Below are 6110 nucleotides of genomic sequence, written 5' to 3' on the forward strand. Positions count from 1 at the left end.
AGTACACCAACATATTTCATATATATAAAATAACACATTGGATTTACTCAATCCAATAGTGCACACAGATTGTTTGCTTTGGCAGAAACTTACAGAATTGTGTTATATCAATACAAACTGTTTATGTTCAATCAACACAAGTACTTTGTGTTGATACAAAGTTACTGAAATTTGATTCAATAAAGTAAATTAAACACTGTGATCATTTTACTCCTACGCAATTTGATCACTTTATTTGAACACAATTGAATCCTTTTCATTCCAACACTATTTTATCGCTTAATATTTATTTTAATATTCCAATGTCAATTACATTTTCAGAACTGTAAAGCATAAATTAAATTTACTAATTTTAATATAATTTAATGTTAATATGAAACAGTAAATAGACACAATAAATTACAATTAAAATTTCAGCAATCAATTTTCATGTTGTATAATACTTTTCAATGAGCTTTTTCTTGATCATTCTTAATATTACCCACTTTTTCCTCCAAATGACAATGATGAAACAGTTTTGTTTCAACACCTTTAATCCTGGAAGAACAGCAGGTGTCCCAACGTTAAATGTGCGAAGTTAAAATGTCAAATATTTTCAGCAAGAAAAAGCACTACTCTTCAGATACCAGTGTTTCAACCTGGTGACATCAATTCTCTACATTACCAAACTGCCTTGCGTTTCTGTCTTCCAGCCATTAATCAACCAATGCTGTCTCATTAGTAATAATTCATACTATGAACTTTTTCTGAGTTACAAACAGTATGAAAGCAGTGTGATTACATAAACAGTGTGAAAGCAGCAAAAATGGTGTGACAAGGGACCAAATAGGTGAAACGAAATGCTAACACCCTGGTGACACAGTTGCAATATTTTCAAGTATATGCTGCAAATTTGTTTGGGTAGAGCTACTACAGTGTTTATACAATGTCACATTGGGGAGGATTAATTTCCTTTTTTGACATCCATTCCTCCTCCATTCCCACTGCTTGTGTTCTCATGTGAACTCTAATACTAACTTTAAAAAAAAGTTTGCATAGCAATGACAGTTAAAGCAATCAAAGCAAAAACAAAAGGCAACCCACATTTTGAGGCCCAAAAACAAGTTATTTGGAATTTAAGATGTCTTTCTGCATGTAGTATTCAAGTATATACAATATAACATTAATCCATCTACCAGACTTTCACAAAGTTCTAGGGGAAATCTCTATTAAGTTGTCATCACAAAATTTTGACAGTGCAGACATACTGTATACTGTAATTTTGAAGTCCCTTAAGTTAAATTAGTAGCAAGTAAAGTGCTTTGGAGTGGTGAATGAAAGTTCTGAGTGAAGCCAGAACTCCTTATAAACATAATCAGGTTGGCCTGCCTCACAGCAGTGATAAAAGTAAACACTGTGCGTACCTCAAGATGAAAATACATGGGAGCTTTCCTCTACGTCAAGGGAATAACAAAGGAAATGGTTAACTTTAGCAGGTGTCACAAACTTAAATGAACAGCGACCTTATTGTTGAAGCCATCTTGGTTAAAAACTTGGTTAAGAATTTACAGCTATAGGTTTTTTACACATGCCTTTTCTAAGACCAGTAAGCCGAGAACAAGAGCAGTGAGCTCTTCTCACTGGTGCATTTTAGTTTTCAGGCTTTGGGCCTTTCTTGATAGTTCAGCTGCATCTAAATCCATTATTACCCTTTGAATAACTTCAAAGGTGTAGCGGAGCTTTGATTGATACCTCATATTTAAGGTATAAAAAAGTCCGAACAGCATGGCAGATGCAAGGGCCACATTCTCCAGATAGTGAAGTGCCACCACACCCTCAATGATTACTCCAACATCAAAATAGTCACTGCTGGGAGTCTCTCTGGTGACATAGATCCCCACTGTTGTTCCCTCTATGGCACTTAGTGTGTTGGCCTCAGTCATGTCCTTGTGAGAGGAAAAGAATGTCTTTAAGGATAGGATTATTTTTTTAACTCAATCTCATTAAGATGACATTTTTTATGCCACACAGATTTCAACCATTACCTCAGGGCAAAGAAATGCAAAAAAGAAGTTCTTATAACTTAGGTTCCTTATTTTTTAAAACATGTTTTAACAAACTTATTTTTTAAAATGTGGCAAAGGCACTGCCTACTTCCTCACACTCACCATGTACTCCTGCATCATCATCAGGATCCTCATTGAGGTAGATGCAGAGTCCTTATATGATGCACTCCCTGCCAGCATCGATGTCATCCTCAAGAATTAGAACAAAGAATATAGCAACATTTTTTACACAAATTGTCAGTAGCAGGGATGAATGTGGGCAAAGACAAAAATTCTGAAACAGTTCTGTAATAACTTGTGAAGTTGGCATCTGCATAAACAATCTGAAAACCAAATAAAACGTAGAGTCACTTATGGAAAATGATCACTGCATAATTTAAGCATTTTTTTCTTTAAACCAAAATGATAGTCAACATTACCTGCTGTACCTGTTGATGCTTTATATGATTTGTGTCTTATGTGTGTTTCAATCTGCTGTAAAACCAATTTCCTCTCTGGGGACGAATGAAGTTATACTTAATAATCAATGCTGAGTGGCAGCTTTGTAAGAGTAATCAGCTCATGAATTTAATCAGCCTATACAGTAAGTGGAAAGTTGTATTTTAGGTTCAGGTGCATCCTTATTTTAGACATTTCAGGTCCTTAGTCCAAATGACATTATCATTCACATTTTGGATAACACTGCATCATCCTGCACTAGTGGACGTGATTTAAAAACAAACAAACAAACAAACAAAAAAAATCACATCAGTTTCTCATAGTTGGAACAGAATGGTTGCATTATAAATCTTCTGGGTTCTTTCAGTAGTATGGAGTTGTCAAATTTTAGGAAAATTGGCTACTGTAATGGATACTTGCAAATCTTTTACTGAACTAATGCAATGCATATGCAATTTATAGCTAAATAGTTAAAAAGGTCTTACTTGCATCATGGCAGACATGTCTTAAAGCTTGTTGCCCTGCTGCACTGATCGCTTCGCAAACACCCTCAGCAGACTTGGGGAGTCTAGGTCAAGGTGGGACAAAAACCTTGACTGTAAAGGCATAGTTGTGATACGCTTGAACTCTGCATTTCTCTGAAACAACATGAAACCATTTTTTAACAAAACGGCAGCAAAAAAAACACTTCTACAATGCAAAACTGTATTTCTCTAAACACAAATAGTATACACTGGATGTGTACAGTGTGGAGGAATTATTATGTGTTTTGATGGCTGATGCCAATCTTTTTATAGAAGAGCCGCAAATAGCCAATATCTGTTTCTGCATTTGAAAATGTAAATTACATCAATGCTCTCTTCAATACATTTATATAATGGTTATACTCACCACAAAGACCTCTGAGTGAGAGGTTGATGGGGAGCTGCACCGAATACACACAAATCACTGCATTAATATACCGTTTGTTTTCTTTTAAATATAACTTTGGGTGGAGGCACTTCTAATCCTGTTAATTTGAGAAAAGATACATACTCACCATAGCACTTGAGCCACAGCAGAGGCACTAACATTATGAACCTCTGACAGAAATCTGCAGCGGCAACAAGAGCAACAACATTAAAAAACAAACACTTCTACAATCCAAAACTGTGACTCACAAAACAAAGGGGATATATAATAAGGAACACTGTATAAACTAGGGTTGGGTCACAATTTTCAAATATTCACAAGACGTTAAATATCAAATAGTTTATGTCACTATTGTCTTCTCTGAAAAAGAGATCCCTCGTCTATACTGGGGCCTGGTAGCTTAGCAGCCAGAAACATCTGTAACGGTTAACTTACCTTGTAGTTTGCGGGGGCATGCAAAGTTTCTTTCTGCCCATTTCTAGTGCGACCGCAGCCTAACATTAAAAGCAATCTATGTCCTAAAAGTTCAACACTAACAAAAAAACTTGATAGCCTACCTTTAATGGCACAAGCCCAATAAGGTAATCCTCCGACTGTCAAATGACCGCAGCAAAGCACCGGTACTCCTCGTTGATCAAAGCTAATGCTACATTAACTATTTTTGCTAACAAATACTACTTGGCAGATAACGTTAGAGCAAATCAACACACGTTGCCCGTGGGCCCCACCCTACCAAGTTAACTGATGCCACTGCAACTAAATATTTGTGCTGTTAACAGAAATAATTCAACGCAAACTCTTTCTGTATTCTCTTGCTAATATGGTCGGTCAACTTACCAATGCAAAGAAATGCACAGAGAAATGAATAGCGCTTCGTTCAGTTAAGTAATGTTAACAGTAATGGCGTCTGCTTGGAAATCTTCACTGAGGAAACATAGCAGACACGGCGATTAAACAGCGCAAGAGCAAATAACCTCATGGCAGTTCATTAACTTATGTTGGCGACTCTCAACACATAAACCACATATGGTTAGGTATTAGCTAATATTCAAATATATTCCGGCAATTCATACTCACCGAGCTGACCTGAGTAATGGCGTGACCATGGACGTGACAAAGCAAGTCTCTCTTACCTCAAATGCATTGCACGCAATACGTGATTGCACAGGATATCGCGGGAAAATTATATCAATACATAATTGATTCACTTTATCCTAACACGAGCTAAACAAGTTCATGTACTCTCTCTGCATAAAATGTAGTTTCAACACAATACTGCTACATTTTGCCTTGGAACATGAAACAATTGTGTGAAATTCATAAAAGATAATTAGATAAATCCAACAGATGGCCAGTCTCCTTTTTTCAGCATGGAGTCAGGCCACCACAAGCCTCCACACAGACACAAAAGCCTTGCACATTTATATGTGCAACCTTCATTTAATCAGGTAATCTCACTGAGACCAAGATATCTTTTGAGAGAACTGAGTAAAGCAGATAGAAAGAAAAACAAACATAGCCAGAAATAACAAAAGGACATCAGAGACAATCACAGACATCACTAAATAGATCTGAGGATGAAAGTTTATATTATATCATTTGGTCTTATGGAGATGGTGGTGGAGAGCATTGCCTTACAAGTTGGTCCAAAATCTCCCATAGGTGTTCAACTGGTTTGAGATCTGGTGACTGTAAAGGTCCTAGTATTTTATTCACGTCATTTTCATACTCACCAAACCATTCAGTGAACCCTAGTGCACGGAAGTATCTACATTTGATATGTTTCTCCACTCTTTTATTCAGTTTTTTCCTTTAATTTGTCCTCCATCTCTATGTGACTGCAGCATGGCGGAGGTACACCGTGTTGAGGACAATTCGAGGGATCTTTCCATTGCTGAGCTGAAGGCCTTCATCGCCTTACTATTTGTAAGAAGAGCCTATAATAAAAATATAGAGATGGAGAGTTTTTGGTCTGAGGAATGGGGGCTCTTCAACATGATGATACCAAGGAACCACTATAGGGAGGTCATGCGCTACCTGCACTTTGACAAGAAGGACAACAGGCAACAAGTTTACCTTGATGTCAAATGTGTAGGGTGGATTTGTCACAACAGCATTGCCTGCTACAAGTCTGGGGCGAAGATCACTGTGGATGAGTAGCTGTTCCCCACCAAAGCATGATGCTGCTTTACGCAATATATGGTGAGCAAACCAGACAACTTTGGAATTAAATTCTGGTTAGCTGTAGACATGGAGACCAAATACCTTTTGAATGGCTTCCCATACCTGAGCAAGGATGAAATGTGACCAGCACATCAAAGTCTGGGACAGAATGTGGTCATGAAGCTGGTGGAGCCATATGTGGGAAGGGAAGAAATGTCACCATAGACAACTTTTTCACATCCCTCACCCTCGCCAAGAACCTGCTGAAGAAGAACACCAGCCTGGTTGGCACTGTCAACAAGACCAGACGGGAGCTTCCTCCTTCAGTCTAGCAGCAGAGAGGAGAGCTGTTCTCCACCATGGTGCTCATGCATGAGTGAGCCACTCTAACAGTGTACTAGAACAAACAAAGAAAGAGCGTTGCGCTCCTCAGCACAGTGCACCAGACCGTATCCATCAGGAGTGATCAGAGGAGAAAGCCAGAGACTGTCACCTTCTATGTCACCAAAGTACATTATATGATGGTTTTATCACAGGAATAAGGATAGTGAG

At 37.9% G+C, this 6110-nt stretch overlaps 1 long non-coding RNA gene across 2 annotated transcripts; it reads right to left on the reverse strand.

The window, feature by feature from the left end:
• Positions 1–535: 535 nt before the first annotated feature.
• On the reverse strand, positions 536–4718 carry LOC122981080. Of its 2 annotated transcripts, none has more exons than XR_006403155.1 (5): positions 3523–4718; positions 3375–3408; positions 2969–3051; positions 2148–2235; positions 536–1925 (listed from the first exon to the last, which is right to left on the reverse strand). It is a non-coding gene; the product is annotated as an uncharacterized LOC122981080 (long non-coding RNA). The 2 variants fall into 2 exon arrangements; XR_006403154.1 differs by having other exon boundaries at positions 2969–3121.
• Between the last annotated feature and the right edge of the window lie 1392 nt (positions 4719–6110).

Source organism: Thunnus albacares, chromosome 4, assembly GCF_914725855.1.
Source record: "Thunnus albacares chromosome 4, fThuAlb1.1, whole genome shotgun sequence".
NCBI classification, from domain to species: Eukaryota; Metazoa; Chordata; class Actinopteri; order Scombriformes; family Scombridae; genus Thunnus; species Thunnus albacares.